At 37.6% G+C, this 22,673-nt stretch overlaps 1 long non-coding RNA gene across 1 annotated transcript in view; it reads left to right on the plus strand.

Moving 5' to 3' along the window:
* Positions 1–22,673, plus strand: part of LOC139081847 (uncharacterized) — a 123,930-nt gene that overhangs the window by 43,484 nt on the left and 57,773 nt on the right. Inside the window, exons 4-5 of the long non-coding RNA XR_011537286.1 lie at positions 15–151; positions 15,411–15,551. This is a non-coding gene — a long non-coding RNA (uncharacterized lncRNA). The remainder of the gene's footprint in view (positions 1–14; positions 152–15,410; positions 15,552–22,673) is intronic.

Consider the following 22,673-nt stretch of genomic DNA (forward strand, 5'->3'; position numbering starts at 1 on the left):
GTTACCTGTGGCAGAAGAGCAGCAGCTGCCGGGGCCTCATGTGAACTTGGACAAGGGACATCTCTGCACCACGCTATTCAGAAAGAAGCCCAGAGGAGTCTTCCAGATGTGCTGACCCTGGGCTTCTGCACCACTGCAACACCTGTATGGAGTAAGGAACCCCCCAGCTATAACGAGGGAAGAGCTCTGCCCTCCGAGGGGAGGAGAGTTCAGACAGGGCGTGCGCTTCACCTCCCTCTCTGCTACGTTTGGTTTGTGGGCTTGGAATTTCCTTTTTCAATAACTCCCAAGTCTATCTGACCCACTTCTGTTGTTTCATTCATAGCAGAGAGAGACATCCACAGGTATTTTTCTCTCTCTCTATATGCATGCATTCAGTTATTTTAACCTGCCTTTTCCCACAGAGGGTTTTAGACAATGTAGACAATTTGCTTGGGAATATTATCATTTCAATGATAATCTCCTTTCCACACTGAACAATAAAATATAGCTCCAACAATATTGTGGACCAACTGATTTGAGACAAGAGCTAAATTTAAGTTTATCCATTGTTAAAGACAAATAGTCTATTTAAAAATTAAGAATATAACAGATGTGGATTGGATATTTGATATTTTCATGAGCCAACGTGATGCAGCAGATAATGAACTTGAGCTCTGAAGCATACCTGAGATTCAGCCCTAGCTTTTCGTAATGCTATCTGCATAATATTGGGCAGGTTGCGTAGTTTACTTTCACCTCTGCTGCGTAGGGTTGTTGTGAGGATTGACTATAAATGTGGGGTGAAGCACTTGAACAGGGCCTGGCACAGACTTGCTGTTTAATGTTTAATAACACTAGCTGGTTTGCTTGCAACTAAGCAGTCCTGCTTTCAAAAACTTAGAATAGACCCAGGTGAGGCAAACAATTGATATGTTCATAGCAAGTCATGATCTTTGGTTCATTTGACTCCTAAGAATCCCTAACAGAATGCATCTTAGTGTTGTTGCTACGTGTATCCAGAGAAATAAACCTATAATTCCTTGGGATGTTTTATGATTCAAATGATTTACTACTTCAAATTGGTATTTCTTTAGACCTACAATGAAAAAGGACATGTTTTCGTTCAATGAAAATACGCTGGCATGATATGTGTTGGCTTGCTTTGTCCAAAAGTAGTAAGGGATTGCACTAAATGATTAACATAGTTTTTCCTGTAACTTTCATGTATTTGTGTGTGTGTGTTTGCCTGTATGCACGTGCACATGTGCCCACATTCATACACCTAAAGACCCTAAAGTTACTTAATCTCAGTACTTTAATGGATGTTGATGTTATCGCATTGGCCTCGTAAGCACTGTTTGCCAATTTAAAAACTACCCAGTTTGGACTACAGAGAGTCCATGACAGGATTGGGTAATGCAATTTTAGAGCATTTTAATGTAACACATGACACAGGCTTATAGAAATCATTTTTCTTAAGGTGCATCCTATAAGGGACATTGCTTACTTGTTTATGGGTTTTTTTAAAGTATAATCTTGAATTGAATAATAATATAACTTTTACCTCATTCAAGATATTTATTAGAAAGAGATATTTTTACTTGGAAGTTTATTATAGCTCATAAAAATGATTAGCTAAGAATAACTGAACATGTACAATGAAGTGAGCAATGTACACTGTTAATTAACAGTTAAATTAATGGGACCATATAGTTCACAAAATACAGATAACCAACAGGGTGGTTAAGATGGTCCTTGCTCACTAAAAATGGGTGGATGCCTTGGCCAGATGGCGATGGCAGTGTGGGCTCCTCACTGACTGGTCTGCGTCAGAATCTTGGTTTCCTCACATAAGAATTAAACATAGATTGTGGAGAATTCTGTTTCTCCTGCAAGTGTTCCAAGTTCTATCTTTAACATTCTCTCTTTGCTTCCTGTAATCCTGCAGATCCAGGCAAAGGCTGGACCATCAGAGGGGCTCTGATGTTGCATGCTGTGTGTGAAGCATCTTCTGTTTCACCCTGGCAGTCATGATTCTCTTTGAGCCGCAGTTTGTTTTCTGTCTCTGGAAGTTCATGGCAGAGGTGGGCGGGACTCAGCAGGTTCTAGGTCAGGTTTTTACTGAAAAAGTGTTTTACTTTCTCTTGAAAAAGTCATGGAGGGCAAACAGGGGTTGAGATGCAAGATCACAAAGTAAATTGTTTCAGTTGCACACATTGCCCCAAATGTGTCCTTAAGTCTCATAGAGGAGGCTTAGTTTGTGGCAGCAGAAGGAATGACTCAAAAAGGTCAATGTCCAAAAGATTTTTTTATAGAGATTTACTAATCTAGAAAATACATTATTCCAACAGCGGGAATATTTGATTGCAAAGAATAATTCATTGATTAGCCCTACTTAAAAAAGAGAACTTAGTTATCGAGCAGAGTCAAATAACAGGTTTTTCTGACTTCTAAGAACTTATCCCCAAACAATTAAGAGCATATGCAAGGACTTGACCATATCAACTTGATTACTGTAGCTTTATATTATTTTTCACCAGCTGATAGAACAAATTTCCAAACATCATTCTTTTTTTTTTTGAGGAAGATTAGCCCTGAGCCATCATCTGCCGCCAATCCTCCTCTTTTTTGCTGAGGAAGACTGCACCTGAGCTAACATCTGTGCCCATCTTCCTCTACTTTACATGTGGGACGCCTACCACAGCATGGTTTACCAAGCGGTGCCATGTCCACACCCGGGATCTGAACCAGCGAACCCTGGGCCGCCAAAGCAGAATGTGTGCACTTAACTGCTGAGCCACTGGACCGGCCCCCAAACATCATTCTTTTTAAAAAATGTCAATTATTATGTATTTATTCATTCAGAAAATCTATAACTTTGTCAGATCCCCTCACCTTCATCCCAAACTATATTTTTATTTGAATAACGTTAAATATACAAATACATGTCAGAGAACTAAATCAGTACAATTTTTAGTTTTCATCTAAGAATATTGAATTATTCTTTAACTTTAAGGAAGGACATTATATCTAGGGATGTTCAATTTCATATTTGAAGTTTGGGCTCATTTTTATGTCTATCAAGATAATGTTTAATCTTATTTTAACCATCCACCTATTTTATATTAGGTGTGTAACCCAATCTGCTTAGCTTCAACAGTTTTGACGAGGATGTCTTTACGTGTTCTGCAAAATAATTGTTAAAAGTGTTAGCAGGACAGAGCCATGGATACAAAGTCATATGATGTATGAAATTTAGTGGCAAAGATTTGGGATCTATTTAAGAGGTTCAAGTAATCTCTAACTCTGTTTAACGTAAAAACTATATTTTTAACAAAGAATTTAATTAAAAAATTATTTAAAATCATTCATGACACATTTGAAGATCTTTATTGTCTCTATATATCATTTATATGCTAATGATTTTTATACCATTCATGTATTAAAGTGTTGATTATTGAGGTTAATGGTTGGCAGAATGCACAATAAACAGGTTTTACTTCCTAAATACAGCGTGAAATATCACTCCTCCCCCACAAACAATCCCCACATTCCTCTGCTCCCTTTCCAAAATCTCATTCTCACTCAAAGACCCTAACCAAATCTCTCTGTGTGTCTGTTCCTGCTTGTCCAGTTTGTCCGATATTTGGCACAGTTGCTGAGGCAATGAAAATCGACTTTGACTAATTATTAAGGATCCTAAGTCTTGCCATGAAGAAGGGATAAGGAACCACTCTGTTGCCCTCAACCTTGAACCTGGTGTTCAGTAGCTGAGCCCTAATAGCCCACCAGCTTGCCTCTTCCCAGCCACTCCATGTGGATCTGTGACTACTAGTTTATAGTCCAAATATCCAAAAGGAAATCTTGACCTGAACACCGGGCTGATTTGTGCTACCCTCACTGCCCCTTTATTTCTGAGAAGTTGCGGTCAAATGTAACACCCAGCCACGCCCACTGAGACATTGCCTCATCCCATCTTCTGCTTCTACCCCTGGTGCAAGATACTTCTTGCCACAGATAGGTACTGCCACTTTCCAGATTCACTTCATTAGGACCCTGCCTTCTAGAGGGCACTTTGCATGTTGTGAGCTTGAGTGGAACCCCAGTTCATGAGCCCCCCGTCAGGCATTTAGTTTGGATTGTTGGTAATTCTGCTTGGGTCCAGCTCCAAAGTCATTTCGCTTTTCACAGATTGCCAATGATCTCAGTTCCAAACATTTGCTTTTTCCTGCCAGCCTGGTGTTCAGGTGGCCGTAGACATTTTATCTGAGGCTATGAAGATCAAGAAATTATCATGTGTTCCTGGACAATTCTTACTTACTTATTAATTTTTTTTTCATGCAGTTGGCAATTTAATTCCAAACTTCTGAATGGCAGGAATTATGCATTATTATATCTCTCACTGTAGTACTAACCATATTTTTTGGGAAAAGATCCAGATACATTATTTGATAAATTCTAGTATTTGTATAGGGTCAGATACATTATTTAATAAATTCTAGTATTTGTATAGGGTCAGAGCATGGATTATTTGAAATAGGACCTGATATTGTATTCTGAGTACTATGTTTATCTTATTTTTAGCATCGTTTTTTGCACATAGTATTCAAAATTTGTTTCTTGGTTAATATATATGAACGGTATATGAAATGCATTGTTGGAGGAAGCATTTTTTAAAGAAGATTGTTTAAAATCATTATTATTCTCAGGGAACTTTTGAATGAATTACTCCATTGAAATTTTTCTGAAAATTCTTAGCTTTCATATGCTGTGTCAGGGCAACCTTTCCCACTCTGTGCATAGAATAGTCTTTTCAATACAGCACCTGAAGGGGTCACTCAAGCACAGGACAAATACTCTTGGTGGCATAGGCTCTTGATTTCAATAGCAAAATGTCTTTAAGTGGTGGTAGAAACATTTTGTCACTTCTGAGGGACAGAGCAGTTGAATTCTTTCTGGAAATAAAGGTTGTTTTCCTAATGAGTGCATTCAAACTTAAGAATTTAAGGGATGTTCTTCTTGCCAATTCTGAAAAGTTTTTATTTCCCTGATGTTTTCCTAGAAGCTTGTTTTAAGGATAGGAATGAAACCCAGAACACAGAAGTCTTAGAGAGATTAGACTTCAAAAGGGTTTGAAGGAAATGAGGGCAGGGTCTTTTCAGACTTCTACCCTCTATTTTTCTCATGGTGAAAGGATTTTTTAGAAGCAGGGGTGGGAAGGGTTGTAATTGCATAGCATATTTTTTGCCAAATTTCATTGTATTTTTGTTATCCAAAATATAGCTCAGGAAAGTATCCTGTTGCTTCATAGTTTATTAGTACTGATTTCATTCTAGGCAAGAATATATGAAAACAAGAAGCTCTTAGTAATTAGATTTTGCTATGAAAAGATTTTTCATAATACTGATTGTTTTCCCATTAAAAAAATGAGATTGATTAATTTCACACAAAAGGAGATTACCTTGAGAATTCTGTCACTTGTATGGTTATCATATATTTAATTTACCCTATTTTTTAAAAAATGTGTATGCCTAAAAATCCTAGCACAATGAATATATGATAAAAATCTCTCATTGCTTTGAAATACTCTAAGTTCATCTGTGACTGAAAATTAGGTAGAAATTCATTTTTTCATACCTTCTCTGAGCAGTTTCTTTATTTCTAAATTTAACTTAAGGTTGACATTTTAAAGTTGTTTTATGGAGAAAAGTGTGGTCGCATTTCTATGCTCCTTATGTTTGACACTTGCATTTTTTAAAGCCAGCAATACTCATTGATTACCTAGAAAGTTTCTTTATGCTTTGTTAATTTGATAGACCAGGCAATTTATTAGGTGTTTCCTGTTTTTAACTGTAGTCTGATTCTGAAGGAAATGAGCAGTGTCTGTGGCACAGCAGATGAGTCTGTGTCTGATGAGAGCCATGTGGGCCAAACTCTCATTTTTCATAAGTGCTGTCATTTTACAGATGTATGACCTTTTTCTTCTTTCTTCAGAGGAGGAGGGGCTGGGGAAAGAAGATAATGCACAGGGTTCATTTGAGAAACTCTCGTAGGCAGAGACACAAATCATGTCATGTAAACCAGAACAGGCTAAGGAAACCTCACATCTCTTTTCCGAAGACAATAACAGATAGGACAGAGAACGATGGAGTCAAAGATGATTAGGAAAACAGGAATGGTTAATGGGTAACAGCAACGTGGCGCCAAGCTGTTCACTCCATGTCATAAAGATATGAAGCCACACAAACAGAGGCCAGGTAAAAGGTCTCTGGATGCATATCCAGTCAATGTAGATGTAGATTTGTGCTTTAAGACTATTTGATGGGGAATAATATGAAGTATGGGGAAGTTACTCGTAGCAAATTAAGCTATTCCTCACTTACACGTTGCAGCACCCCCAGGGCTCGTTTCATGGATGTGTGGTGTGACCTGTGCACTCACACAGGACTTGGAGTTCATTTAATGCTCTGCTCTTCCCCCACATTTTCATTTTGCACTGGGTCCCGCAAATTATGTAGGCAGTCTGAGCCCGCCTAGTAAATTTTGGACCTGTATTTCTTGTGTTTTAGTACATGACACTTTGACTTTTCAGTTCTGAAACCGTGGATTCACATGGTCCTTGAAACCAAGGATGGTTTAAACATCATGGGGGTCAGCAAGGAGAGATAGTTTAGCCTCTTTTTGGACCTGACATCTGACCCACCTTTACTTCCTCTAGGCCCAGGAGGTTTATTTAAGCAAGGCCAAATTTGATGAGAAGTTGAGATCATATTTCATAATCTCATATCACAACTCATGTTTAAGACAGAATGAAATAAAAAATTAATTCTTAGATTGTGTTACTAAGTAGAAACTATTATATTCTCTAACCTTGATCAACTAACACATGCATGCACACACAGATGTACACACAGACACACACATCTAGGAAAAAGTTTAGTGATAAAAATTACATATTATTTTAAAATCACAATTTTATTTTACAATATAAAAACAAACTGGATCAAGCCTAGAATTTTCATACATATGAAGAGATATAACCTCATAACATCTCCTTAAGAAAATAAATCTCCACTATGTCGAGTCTTCCTTTGGAATAAACTTTCTTAATATTGTCATCACACCATTAAAAGGTGTTCATGGAGAACACTATTTGTTTTTACTTTATTCTTGCTAAACTATTTTATAATATTGAGCTGTTCCTTTTCGTAAGCATTTAAACTAGGTCTGGTCTGACAGCAAGCCCTGTTGCTATATTATGAAGTCAGTTTCTCATTTTATTTTGGAGAACTTTGTTGTTCAATTCATTTACTTTGTCCTGTGATAAAATGAGATATTAGTGTAACTGATGAAAGCCCAGTGAATTATCTCATCTGGGGTTTATGTGACTTCAGTATTAAAGGGAATTCTCTAATCTGAGCTTCTTAGGAGCAGCCTGCATGTCACGTACGCTACAAACTGCACTGGGAGCCTGTCCTCATCCTCCTGTCTCTGATGCAGGAGTTAATGTTTATTTTGGGGGGAACTACAAAGGGAGAATCTCTTTCACTTTAGTTGATCTTTTTCAAAAAGAAGATAAGGTACTATGCAGCTACACATGTTGTATCTAGCAATAAATGTGAGGAGACTCTGATATCAAATAAATCAACTTTATACATTCTTTTTAAAAAACAATCAATGTAAATGCTTTCCGGCAGTGTCCAAGCAGACCATTAAATGACAGTTGCCAAGCAATTTCTATTTTACAAATCAATTCCATACTAACTTGAGGTATATGGTAAAAACATCTACTCTATTACATAGTTTTTTTTAAAAGACCCTTCCCCCAACCCAAACTGTTAATTATTGCACAGTCAAGGCTGCAATTAAAGGCCGGAGAGATTTGTCTAGTGAGATAACAGAGGGAGGAAAACAAGAACACAATCTCTCTATGGGGCAGTTACATCACACTTGATAGCTCTTTCATGGATGCTATTGTGTTTGTTCCTTAGCAGAATGCCCTAGTCAATAGATATGCAGAAATAAAGAGCAATTGAGATGTACATCTGCCTGATTATTGGAAAGGAATACACCCTATGAAAAGCCTGAGAGATTCTGCTCTATCCAAACATCTCAAGCTCAACTCTTTGTCTTCACTTAATTTCCCAGGAAAATGTCATTGACTGGAGTATAACTCTCCAATCACTTATTTATTCTAAGATAAGGGACTGTAAACTCACTTAAGATAGACATAGCAATTCTTTTAAGAAACGAGATTTCCTCATAAGATTTAATTTATTCAACAGAATAGAGCTAAGACTATAGAAAGACACTTAAGAGCAAAGATAAGTGTCTTATAAGATATCCTTTTATTTCCACTACAAAATTTGAAGGTTCTAAACTCACAGCTCTGTGACTGGTTTGTCTGAGGCATTATTTTGAAATCTTTTCCATTGCTTAGAAAAGATTTGTTCCTTTAATTTTCATCATCTCTACTTCAATTTTAAAAAGCTTCTATTTCTGAAGATAAATTTTTCTTTCCTTTCTTTTTAAAAATGATAGTCGACTTCTTGTCATAACCTTCTGAAGCCAAGGCATTTGAAATTGAATAAATCAATCCTCTAATTCATATTTTACTTTTCTTTTGAATCGTCCCTCATTTATCTAATCTCTCTTAAGATTCTCCTTTGTATATTTAGCTTAGGTACATTTACCTGTATCTTTCAGCAACATCGTCCATCTTGATACAGGGGGCATTGATTAAAATCTATCTAGAAATTAAGTTCTTTCTCCTTTTAATACTTACTGTATTATAATATAGTTTTTATGCTTGACATTAAAAATAATATATTTCCATCTATTTGTTGAATTCTCCATGAAATATATAAAGAATTACAATGATAGATATATCATGGTGATGTTTTGAATTGAGTCTCAAGTTAGGTCAAAAATATATTTAACAGACTTTTTTGATAAATATAACTATCATAACAACGTACTTATATAGTCTTATAACTTGAGGGGAACATTTTTCCTTGCCATGAAGATTGAAGATAGTCTAAGAAAAGTATGACCTAGCCACAAAATAAAGTGTTGAGGGGGCACAGGGTAGGAGAGGTTGGGGCTTATGCTTAACTTTCTGCTTGCAATATTTTACTATGATTTAGTTACACTGAGACTTACATAATATTTTCCCTTTTTATAGTTCATAATAACATAAATAATTTTAAAAAACCCTGCCACGGAATTTGAATGAAAGGGTATTATGTGAATCTAAAAACTCTCTCTGTGAGCATTACAGTAGAATTGATCCTTCCTAAGATTTTAAACTTTTCAATTAGATCTGACATGCATATATATGGGTTTCTATGAAACCTGAAAACACTGGGCTCTCCTTCTAGTGTGGAATCTTCTTGAGCCATTTTAACATGATTCACTTAATCTTTCATTTGTATTGAATCTTCAGAAAGGCCTGCAGATCCCAATTTAAGGCTTAAATTGCTACCCACACAGATTCTGAGTATTAGGAAGCTCAATATTATCATCGTGATAGAGCATATTCCAGCTCTTCCTTCTTAGCAAACACTATGACATAATCTAATCAGATGTTGAGAGTTGAGTCCCCATTTTGTGTAATATCTACTGGGCGGCAATTCTGGGTTGAAATAATGTAGCAAGCTTTCTTCACTGAACAGCATTATTTATAAACTATAATTTTTAGTCTCTTTCTGCCGGAAATTGAAAACAAAATACAAAATAGTATGTCTGTTTTGCTTAACCATAGGGTTGTAAAATTTAATATTTAAGCAACATGCAAATTAGAAAATAACATCCTAGGAACTGGTCAATTAAAAAATCCTATGATTAAACAATTTGTTTGATAAGCATTCAGAGACCCCCATATTCTTTCTCTTTTTGGCACAGTTGTTTTCCTTCTTATTTTCTCAGGCCTAAGGCATTTCATTTGTATTTTATTTGCATTTTGTTCTTAATGGGAAAAAAGAGAAACCAAGGAGATAAGAGAAAGAAAGAAAAAACAGTTCCAGATATTGAGCAGTAACCATTCCTTGGTGTTAGCCTGTGCTTTTGAATATTTTATAATTTATAAACTGAAAACACATTATGCTCTGCTTTTCAAACAGGCTTTGTCACATGCCTTTCCTAAACCTTTTAAGACATAAGGCTTGTGACTGGGATAAAAAATATGCATTCTTTATTTCTGCATATCTCCTGCGGTACTCACTGTGGGACTGGAAGAATAGAGTAGGTTAGAAGGAGTTCTGGAGAGGCTGCTAATCATTTACAGAGGCAAAACTGATTTTTAGCTTTTTACTTTTATTGAAAAAATATATATATTGGTACTTTAAAAATATCAAGAGAGTGGATGCTAGCTAAAAAGTCCTCTTTCTGACTTCATCATCATCTGGACACATATTAGGAGAGATGCTACTGAGATTTGTTGAACCTCATTGAATTAAGGTCAACTCATCAATTCTTAACAGGAATATAAGTTGAAGTTGATTCCTAATAGCTTCTGGAATGTAAAAGAAATGCTGACCTTTAGTCTAGAGGTCAATGGAAGCAAAGTCAAGAGCCAGAGAGTTTTGGTAAGAAATTTACACATTGCTGATAAGAGGTGGAAATTGTCTCTGTTTCACATGCTGGAATCCAGAGATGGTGTTTCTAGTTCTGCTCTTGTAAGACCAAGACCAGTCACTTAACCTGCCTGTCTTGTATTTGCTTTGCATGCATGAGAATTTATGTTGGCAAGTTGCTTTTCTGGAGACAAAATGAAAGCTTTGTTAATGTAGCATATTAACCACTTGCTGCATGTATAATATAAAGGATTTCAATTTGCTAAGAGAAAAATCCCAAGTTAGCTGATGATCAGATCTGGAAACAGAGAGAACATTGAAGAGAAGGGCAGAGCCTGGCTGTTCTTTGAAAAGGGCGGCCATGTGCCATGCAGCTTCCAGACAGCTGCCCAAGAGCCAGGCAGTGCAGGGATCCTGTAAAACTTCAGCCCTTGAATTCTGCGGCGATAAGGCACGCTCTCTGGATTAACAGCCCTGTCAAGGGGAACCCTCTGAAGTGCTTATTTGTTTAGAAGAAGATCCTCGTTCATCATCAGGGAGTGATAGAAATGGGGCTCTCTGACGCTGTATCTGAAGGCTACCTGGATGTATGGGCTCGTTTGGCACCATGGAAAGGAAGAGAAGGAGAAAAGACACTGATGCTATTCAGTTTCAGCAGAGTGTTAAAGTGAAACATATTATATGTGTTCCAAAACACCATTTTTTTTAATGCCAATTTTATCCCTTTTCATTGTAAACCTCTTTGGGGAAAATTTTATCTTAAATGAAAATCAGAGACGAAAAACATAGTTAGGCTGTTAACTAACAAACAGACATCCAAAAAGAAAAAAGCAACACTTTTGTAAAATTTGAAATTAGAATTGCAGTTCCCTTTAATTACTTTATTATTGTAGCCTCTGAAATCCATTTTATCAATCAATTCCTCTAGTCAAGCATGTGGATCTGGTATTTATTTGCTATAATAAGTAGATTATAAGCTAAAATAAGTTTTCCTTTTAAAAGTGCCATAGCTGAAAGAGTGATTAAAAAAATGTTTCGGGATAATGAACGATTTTTTTGATAATCTGGAATTTATGGTATTATGAAAATGGAAAATGCTCAAAAGCAAATATTATCTGTAGAAATGAATGAGAATAATTAATATAAAAATTGAATGCCTTGCGTATAAATAAGAATAGGATTACTTGCTAGGTAGGTGAAATTTTAGGTACTGTGATCAGTTATAATTGAGAATTAAAGCTAAATTCTGTGATTTTGAGCGTACGTATAATTAATAAGGAATTAGTTTTACCTAAAACAAATGGCATATATTTCAATTACTAATTTGTGCTTATATAATACATAATTCACGACTACTATATAGTGGTATATGTCACAAGAGTGCATAGATAGACATAAGCTATAAAATACAAAGCGCATCTGCGCCTTCTCATATAACTATAATTTACTGAGAACTGTTTGCTAATAATTACCTCTTTCTAACATCCCTGCAAGTAGATCTTGTGGTCTTAGCTTATAGATGAGGAAAGGGAAGTTGAGGGAGGTTAAACTACATGTCCAAGGCCACCTAGCCAGTACGTGGCAGAGACGGGATGTGAAGGCAGATCTGAAGCCCTTGCTGTTCACTTGTAGTTGCATCGCCTCCCTGACTAGATCTACACGTAGCTATCTGCAAATGTCACTCCTATTTCTGAGAATGCTGCGTACGATGGATGTCTGTCTCAAAGGATCTGTCAGATACCCTAACGGCTACATAGGAAAAACAAAGTGAAACAAATAAAAGGGCTGAAGCTTGTTGCCATCTAAGAACCAAACCAATGTAATGATTAAATGTTGGAACAAAGCAGGCTGAGGTTAGGAAAAACACTGTGCCACCGGCAGTGTGTTTCTCTTATCCTCTCACTTCCCCTTCTGTCTACTCTACTCCTTCTGTCTACTCAACCCCTTCTGTCTACTCCATTCCTTTTGTTTATTCTCCCCCTGCTGTCTATCCCACCCCTTCTATCTCCTCTACTCCTTCTGTCTCCACTACTCCTTCTGTCTCCACTACTCCTTCTGTCTACTCTCCCCCTTTGGTCTGCTCTCTTTCTTCTGTCTGCTCTGCTACTTCTGTCTACTCGGCCCCTCCTGTCTACTCGACTCCTTCTGTCTCCTCTACTCCTTCTGTCGACTCTACTCTTTCTGTCTACTCTCCCTGTTCTGTCTACTCTACTTCTTCTGTCTCCACTCCCTCTTCTGTCTCCTCTCCTTCTGTCTGCTCTACTCCTTCTGTCGACTCCATTCCTTCTGTGTCCTCTCCTCCTTCTGTCTACTCTACATCTTCTGTCTACTTGACCCTTTATGTTTACTCTACCCCTTTTGTCTATTCTACTCCTTCCCAGCCCCCTCGGAGTCCTCCACAGTCTACTTTATCAGATCTGACTTCCCAGGAACATCCCTCTATTTTGTCGGATTTCTCAAGGCCTTAATGTTTCCTGGGTGACTGTGTAAAAATAGTTTATCCTACTAATCTATTTAATGTGGTAGTGAGCTAATTTGTACCTATTCTAAGAAATGTAACAATAATAATACTAAGGAGAAGAATAAACAGTAATAATCACCTCCAAAACCATCTACCCACATACACAGGTTGACACTGAGGACTGCAGCTTCCTACTACCCACTTCTACATCTCCCTCTATCCTTGCCCAAATCCCACAGAAACAACAAAAAAGTTAGTATCTACATTAACATGATCACTATTTCAGGAGACCCTGTCCAGGCAAAAGGTTTGATTATTCATACAAGAACTTCCCTAAAGACCCACCAAATATTCAATGGAAAGTATCAAAACACAGGACTGGACAACTGTGTCCTAATCTTTACCTAATTCTAATCAAACCCCTAACTGAAAGACCCACCATAAATCAAGGTTTCACTTCTCAACAAATTTGTCCTTGCTTCCTTCCCCCTTCAAGACACTGTCAAATCTCTGCCGAGGTGGTCTTCTCTCTTACCGAGGTAAACAATAAACTCAGCTCTGTCTTGTTGACAGGTTGTGTTACTAATATTGGGGGAGCCGGCATTTCAGAGTACTAACAACTAATCCACACAGCACTTACTATGTGCCAGGTACTGTGTGTGCATGCACACACAAGCACACACATCATTTAATCCTCATAGCAACTCTATGAAGTAGGCATGAGTATTATCCCCATATTACACATGAGGGAACTGGGGCCCAAGGAGGCGTCAAGCAGCTTGCTCAGATGACACAGCTTCTTAGGTGGCCTTCTAGACTGCCTCTTGTAGTGTACCGCCAGCAAAGAAATGGATCTTCACGAGGCTCTACAGTGATGACTATTAATATGAAGCTTATGGAACTGATAGCAAACTCAGAGATGGTTGTTAGCTGGGCACGTGCTTCAAGTTAGATGAGCTGCTATCATTGGCCACAGGTGGTACCAGCCTTGCATATGAGTAAGTCAGGTTGAAGGAATTAGTGTGGTGTGTCAGTTGAGGCAGGAAAATTGTTCTACGCAGTGGCTGAGTGAGGTATGATTAGCATAGGTAACAGTCCTCAATAGTTGGTTTCCCACACCAATTCTATCCACAACTACAGAAGATTCCGGTATGGTCGCCTCTAACTAAGAGAGGACTTATTCATGTGAAAAGGACTAAAGGCACAGAGGAAAAGAAGCTACAGATAAAAAGCTCACAACTTCATACTCGAGTTCTGGATCATACTGCTGTAACAATAAATCATTATCATGATCCATAAATAGGAAGGATGGCTGGGGTAAATCTTATCTTGACATTCTATCTATTCTCTGTCAGTGAACTTCTAGGTAAACGGCACTGGTTACGTTCCCTCCACCATTGCCTCTCTCTTACCCAGAGTTCTGTGACAGTGCAAGCATCCCCTGCTATCAGAATTCATCAAGTTCCTGAATTTGGATAGCAGGGGACACATGTATGATTTCTGGTCTTCTCTTTCTCACACCCAAATTTCCCTCCAACCTTTCTGTGGTGCTTCTTGCTTTTCATGATGTTATCACAGTTTTGCGATAGGTTCTTTTAGGGGCTGACTAGGTTGACGTGTATTTTGTGTCCTCATCTAGGGAGTGAGGCTCTGTCGAATTGCTGTTTGATAAAACGGTGACTGAGAATGACATTCCGGGGACTATTTAGCTTCCTGGAAACTAGGGGCAAGGATTCCTGTTACTCTTTAGGAATTAGTATAAAAGAAAATATAGGATAAAGCATGATACATTTAAATACTTCTTAAATTATTTATCCTACGTGGCTGTCAAATGAATGAGCTCGATAGGATTCTAATTCTTTTTATGTTATCTAATATGCATATAACATATATTTCTAAATACTAAGATGCAATAGCATATTACTCTTTCTAAAATAACTCCCCTACTCAAACTCTTCCTTTACCTTCCTTCCTCTAGAAATGTAATCTGAAATATTTTCAGGAGCTCGAGGCCCATATCCCTACTTGTCCTGCTCTCTGCTGTCATTTCTAGAGCAGAGCACCTCAAAGTTTAACATGCACGTGATCCACCTGGGCATCTAGTTACAATACACGGTCTGCTTCAGTAGGTCTAGGGCGAGGCCCACGATGCTGCAGCTCTCACAAGGCGACGGGTGATGCTGACGATGCTGACCCTCGCACCACACTGTGAGCAGAGACTCTCCATTCTAGAGCCTATTACATTAGCAATCAGCCATTTGTTCTACTCATTACCCCACTGAACAATCTTTGCCTGCCCTGCCCCCTTGTCTTTTTCCATGCCCTGTCACGTATACCTCTTTTCTCAGATTTATCTACAGAAATGTAAGTGAACGTGATAATTTTTTTTACAGGCACGGTATACCTCCGCATCCTTGAAGGAAAATCCCTTGCTCTCTTATTTCTCTGAACCACGCCCTCGTACTGTCAAGAATCCAGGGGTCACGGAAAGACTCCAGGCCTCGCTGAGTGTGGTCACGTGACATAGTAACACTGTAAGTCACCGAAGGGGCGGTCACAGATTGAGAATACAGTTTTTGGCTGAAATAAGACTTTCTATAAAAATATTGAGAAATGCATCGTAAGTGCCCCTTCTCTTTTTCTACTAAGGAAAACACTCAGTCTCAGGCTGGACAAATCAAGTAATTCTGGCATTTAAGAAACAAGGCCCAAGAGGGAGCCTCCTGGCTGGTTCTGTAGGTTACAAACCAGCCTGATTTCTGCCATGACTCTTCTCAACGCGTACACGTCCTCAACGTGATTTTGGAGTGATTGTTTTTATATTCAAAGACAAGCTCCCCCAGAAAGCGCGAATTAATACACAGGAGGGTCGTGCAATATTGCGTTTCAGGTGTCGTCTTTGCTTCTTGGCGGCTCCCAGCGCGGGGCAGCGTGGACGTGTTAATCCCCGCATCCTCCCAAACGCGCCCCTCTGGCGCCAGTAAAGCCCTTCGGCCTCCTAGTACGGACTTCCTGGCAGAGCAGCGGCTTTCCTTCCAAGTGAAACCGTAGGATCGCCTGGTTAAACGCGCTAAACCTAAATTGGCTTTTAGGTTGTCATTTAACAGCCCTGAGGCCCTCCAGAAGGATCCTGTGCAAATCCCGAGGTAAATGAGGCCTAAGCTAAGTGAAAATGACCCAAGAAAAGATTTCAAAATGGACAGCAAATTCTTTACCCAAGTTGTATTTTTATTTCTTTTATCTGAGAATTAAGGTCATATGTCATCTTCAAACAATGATGTCTGGCCCTCAGACTTTGCACAAAGCTACATGGCTGTATTTAAAAATCAGGCAATGAATCCAAAGCTGCGTTTTCTATTGTTCTTTCTTTTTTAAATTTACTGAGGACACGTTGCATATAGCGCTTAAAATTTTGACTTTGGCTTGAGGCTGGGTATTCTTGCTTCTCATTTATCCATTCAGCAATACAAACTTCTGAAATAGTTGGGTTTTGTTATGAAAAGAACTGTATCTTTTTGATCGTATTTTCCTAACTCTCCTAATGACATAATAACATCAGTGCCCCTATAAGAAGTTCTCAAATTTAAACTGCAAATCCCTACATACCCATCGATAGTCTGATTCCAAAGTTCTAGAATGAAGCCAGAAATCTGTATTTTTATCGAGCCCTCCAGGTGATTTGGATGCACGCTTAAAACACTCTCTGTATTTCTTATTGAAGAAAGTTTCCTTTTTAATTAAAAAATTTCTTATCTGAAATAAAAAGAGTAAAAGACAGATAGGTAAAGCTCAGTGTTTGGGAGGGCGTTGTAGTGTGATGAGAGGAGTCCCCCAGATGGCTGGTGGACCGCCACCCCCAGTGGCTTCACCGGCACAGAGCTGGGGCTTGGCGGGAGCAGATCAGCGCAGACAGATGCAAGGGAGCAGGGCAATTGGGAGTTCTGACGAGTGATTTTGAAGGGAAGGAATGATTTGAGTGGAGGCCACATGGTTTAACTTACAATGAACCTGCAGGTTTTGAAAATTGCATGCTGGATTTCCTCATAAACCTACATCAATCTCAGGGAACAAGAGGCGATGCTGTTTGGTATGCAATCTTTGGGGAGTTTTTTCTCATTCGATGCAAATACATGGAAAATATACATTGGAGTTGAGAATTAAAAAATGCAGAGAAAAAAAAAGGCTTTCAATAATTTAATAAAAAGCATGTGGGCAAATGTGAGCTACAGTCACTTTCTATTTAAATTATGATACCTTTGAATTTGCTTTTAGGAGGATAAGCGCAGTGTCCCTTGGCATTCTCTCTCTCTCTCTTTTTATTCTACTTTTTCAAACAACCTGCATGTCATTTCAGAAAGAAGGGGTAGCAATTGTTCTCAGGGACCTCAATAAGCAGTAGCAGTTAATAGGAAGAATCGTGCAGGGTAGCGAGTAAAATTGGAGTTGCCACCTGAAGCTGAGTCTTAAACACTTGTCTTCTCCTCTACACAATGACACAGGGGAAAAAAAGAAATACGAACACACAGAGATGTAAAAGTATTATTTTGCTGGTTTTTTGGAATTAATAAAAAACACAAAATCTCTGGTTGTCTTGTAGGAAGTTTAGCAAGTTTCTGGGATTAAATGGCTTTCCTCTTCTGTGAACGGTCTGATGTAAACCCTTGTACCAAGGCTTAAAGTCTTAAGGCTGTTAGAAGTTTCCATCAGTCAGTCTGTATGTCAGTGGATAAAGTCAGTGGCTGATCTCGCCTATTCATTGCTCTCTGGAAAAATGCATCAAACTACAGAAGTATTTTTTAGTGATGAATGAGAGCTGGGGAAATGAGGACCCATCCGATGATAAAATGTGTTTCTAACTGGCAACATTTTGGAGCAACAAACTACCACAGTGCTTTTCTAAGTAATTTTAAGTGCTATATTTGATGAATGGTGAAAAAAAGAGATCAGTTGTCCTTGGTAATCTGTCTTTAGTTACTTCTATAAACTGAAAGTCTCTCATTTCCATGGTTAGAAAAGTTTGTGTTCTATGTATATTTTTCCTGAAATAGTTGATTTTGCACATTCAAGACCAGAAAAGTTAAGTGAAAGGACATAAAATTCATTTCACTCTTTCTCACTTGTTCTCTTTTATCTTAAGTTGATGTACATTTTTATACTTGGAATATCTGCAGTTCATGCTATTATGTATAGAGGGATGTGTGCACTCTGTGAGTCAACAATTATTTGACCCTGCGTGCTGAACTGTGTACTGCGTTCAGTGAGATGTTAGCAAAGGGCCAGACAAAAGTAGAGTACAGATAAAATACCACATCTGGCCTTGGCCTTGGCCCTCCAGGGGTTTGTGTAGTGTATTTGAAAACATATGATGGTAGATCTTAATAAGCTTGGTTAAAGGCATTCAATTATGCATATGCTTTACATGCCAGTGAATCTTAATAGGCTGCTCTATGGTTCATGTCAGCAGTTCACCAAAGGAATTTGCTAATGATTTAACAATGTTGTGGAAATTACTGGGTTGCTTTTCAGTCTAGTTAGGCTGGCAAACTTCCTATGAAGCGTTTTAATCAACATTATCACATTCTGTTCCAATAATGGGGTTCTCAAAAGACTCGTCAGCTTCTCTTTTGTTATTCTGTTTTTACTATTGTTTCCAAAGTTATGGTGCATTTATCAGATGTTCTCAGGAGCCAGTTATGACCATAGGATATTAGTTGATTGGTAGGTATCCAAGGTGAATTTTGACATTTTCCTTCAGTTTGAATGACTATATCCCAGAACTGATTTAGGCTGAGTTTGCATGGCCAGGCAGATAAATGCTAATATTATTCACATTTCTGACTGTTATAACTAAGTTTGTGACTTGAAAGCATATTGAAGTAAAGTCTTGTTGTGAGCTTTAGAAGATTACAAGTTTTCCTATATGAGCAAAAGGGAGCAATAGAAAAATGACAAACTTGGCTTTTCAAATGGAATGTATTGATTAGAAGAAATTCCGTCACTTTTGACAAATACAAAGCAGAACGATGGTGGTTTTTGCAAGTCTAGAATTTTCTTGAGCCAAATCCTGAGAATAAGTCAGTGACCGTGAATTTCAGTCAGGAACTTTAGGAAGGGCGTCAACCCTGATGGGACCACTTGGCTATTGGAAAAGTAGCCAGCACTTAGGAGAGAGGCTCATTCATATGTAGCATCTGGCTGAACATTTGCTTCAGTACATTAGCATTTTTTTCTTTCAAAACCTGCTATTAATTTCCTGCTGCTACTTTCTATCGCAGTTTAGATGATTTTTAGAGTTGGCATATTGTCTCTACTTTCTTCCCTCTCTCCTCTCAAACCCATAACCCAGATGTTGAAAAAAAAATTTTATTTAAATATAGAAAAGCTCATTTACTTTTTCTTTAAAAGGAGCATTGGTCATGATGAAAGTACTGTGGAAAAAATAAGACCTTTTTCACACTTACAAAAACGTTTTAAGTTTTAGATGACTATAAAAATTGCCTTAACAAAGCTTTCAAAAAACCTAAGCACTAAATGTTAGCCCAGATTTTAAGCAGTAGGAAAACTCACTATCCTATCATAGTAGGTGAGAGACATTTCCTCATTTAGTTTTTAAACAATTCTTTGACAACAGATCTTTCCAAAGATGCCAATCATTCCGGTCATATGACTTGACTTGATAGTCCAGGGGGTCAGGGGTGCATCTCATCTCATCATGTTTGTAGTCCAAGAAAACAAGCCAATAAAAGTTAGCTTGGTTAATTTTTTGTAGCTGATACTATTAGTAGAATGCAGAGTCTGTCGTTCGGGAGGAGCGCAAAATCATGATAGGTAGAAAACAAACAGGAGACTCATGGAGCACACAAACAAGCAAAACAAAACGTTGGTTAATCCCGTAAGAAAATAACTTGCATGAAAAAGCCCTGGGCAAGGACGACTTTGGTTTGGAAAAGGCTGGACCACCTTGTTTATGGTGGTATGTCGTTGTTAACTTAACTTTCGCCCTAACATTTTCCTAATACTTTTTATTTTAATCAGCAATATTTAAGTGAAAGATATTTTTGGGGTAGAATAACTACTGAAGGTTTAAAATGTATTTGGTTTATGCTAAACTCCATAAATATGTGGGAAGGCATCAGATCTCTACTAACAGCAAAACCTGAGTGCCTTATCACTGAGAAGGTTGGTCCGAAGATTTTATTCTAACACTAACCCAACAAATATTTTACAGACCAAACTAGAACTTCATCTGTTTATTGTTATTTACCATAAAATTGGCTTTTGGTCAAAGCGTCTGAGTTATAACAAAGAATATTACAAAAGGAAAACTTTAAAATGTATGAACTGTTGCCAAAATATGTTCTTGTGCACTTTGGCTGTCTGCATGAGGAAAGATGCCTCGATTTGAAATTTCGTTAATCTTTGTCCCCAATAAAATTTTGTTATTGTAATGCTAAGTAGAAGCAACAAGTGTTATAATTTTCCTACCTAAATGCCATTGATATAATTTTAATGATCATAACCTGCCAATGATGAAATGTTCTGTAGATGGTTTCCTTTTTCTACTTCCAACATATCAAGATTTTGTAGAGAAGTAGGATCTGGTCTCACTTCTTACCATATGTATAACTTGGCTGAGCAAAGTATCAAGTTTTTAGCCTCAGTTTCCTTAATTTTAAACAGGAGACTAATAATAATACATAGTATTTATTATCTGTTTATTCTTTGCCCAATACTATTTTAAGTCTTTTATTACTTTTCACAACAATACATTGAAGTCACTGTATTATTATTCCCATTTTCCAGATGAGGTAACTGAGGCAAGAAAAGGCGTGTAGCTTATCCAAGGTCACACAACTAAGAAATGGCAGAGCCAGGATTTGAACCCAGGAAATGCTACTTGAGTACATGTACTCTTAATCATTTAACCCTCTGCATTAGAGTTATTCTAAGCATTAGGATTAGGATAAATGTTCCCATAGGTAGTAGATGCTTCATATTTGTATATAAGTTCAGAAAAATCTATCCTCTTCCACAACTTTCTTTAGCTCTTTAGACTTAGATTAAAAAATAATGAATATGATGTTAATTCTGGTGAATTTTAAAGATGTATAACAATTGAGATTCTTCCCAATTAAACTGAAATGCAAGTTTATTTTCATTTGGCATAATTTATTGTAGGCTTTCAGATTCTGGATTGACATTAATATGTGTAGAAATAGTCAAAGGAAAAAATGGATGTTGAAAAAGAAAATATGAATTTAGTTGTGAATTGTATATAAGTATATTAACATTTAATTGATGTCACTCTTCCTTGGTTTGTATAAAACCAGGCATATGTTATTAGTGGGCACGCATGATGGCCAATTAAGTGCCAGATATTAAGATGTTGATTTAATAGCTTTTTATTGAGCACCACATGGACATATAATTTTTGAATTCTTTGACATGAGTACTTCATAATATTTTGCATTTTTGTAGTTACTTTTATAGGGAATACCAATACACATCACCTCAAATTATTAAACTTCTTCTAGTACAAAATCATTTTTGGAGGAAATTGCTTGGTACACATTGATCTCTGTGTTAAATTCCTAAGATGAGATGGAAAATACAAAAATTCTTATTGGTTCTGTCAGTTTTAGAATACACACACACACACACCGAGTGAGAGAGAATCTGTATCTCAATGTGAGATGGAGAAAATAAGAAAGCAAGAAAATGAACAAGATAAAAAAGCCCTTAATACTTCCTTTTTAGGGGAGGTAATACACCATTTAATACACCATTTTTCCACATGATAATCTTTTTTGAGGAAGATTAGCCCTGAGCTAATGTCTGCTGCCAATTCTCTTTTTGCTGAGGAAGACTGGCCCTGAGCCAACATCTGTGCCCATCTTCCTCTATTTTATATGTGGGACACCTGCCACAGCGTGGCTTGATAAGCAGTGCGTAACGTAAGGTCCTCACCCAGGATCCGAACCAGTGAACCCTGGGGCACCGAAGGGGAACATGCGAACTTAGCTGCTGTGCCACCGGGCCGGCCCCTCACAGGATGATCTTTCAAGAAAGTTAACCAGTGTTGCAGTCTTCAAATAAATACTCAGAGAATAGTATCCTAATATAAACCTTCACCCCAAATGCATTCTGGTTGACCTTGTCTGACTTTTGCTGCCAAAAGTGGATATATTTTTTCTGAATCTATGGATGATAAATTATAGTAGGGATAAGAGATTTATTCTAAACCATGTATTAAGGGAAACACCTTATTAAATTTTGAAATAGGCAAACACTTATTTGCTTCTTTATTCAAAAACAGTGTTAAGAGAGACACCGTATTATATTTTCATCCTCCTTTTCTTATTGCTTGCTTGCCCTTTCTGGTCCCCAGTGATTTGGGGATGTATAGAACTCTGTTACTGCCTTCGAAGGGTTTAAAAAAAAATTTTTGATAAAATATGCATAGCATAAAATTGACCATTTTAAGCATACACGTTGGTGGCGTTAGGACTTTTACATTGTTGTGTAACCATCACCACTATTTCCAGAACTTTTTCATCATCCCAAACAGAAACTCTATGTGAGCAATAAACACCCCTACTCCTTTCTTCGCTGAGATCCCAGTAACGTCTATTCTATTTTCTGTCTCTATGAAGTTG

Source organism: Equus przewalskii, chromosome 2, assembly GCF_037783145.1.
Source record: "Equus przewalskii isolate Varuska chromosome 2, EquPr2, whole genome shotgun sequence".
Classification (NCBI taxonomy): Eukaryota; Metazoa; Chordata; class Mammalia; order Perissodactyla; family Equidae; genus Equus; species Equus przewalskii.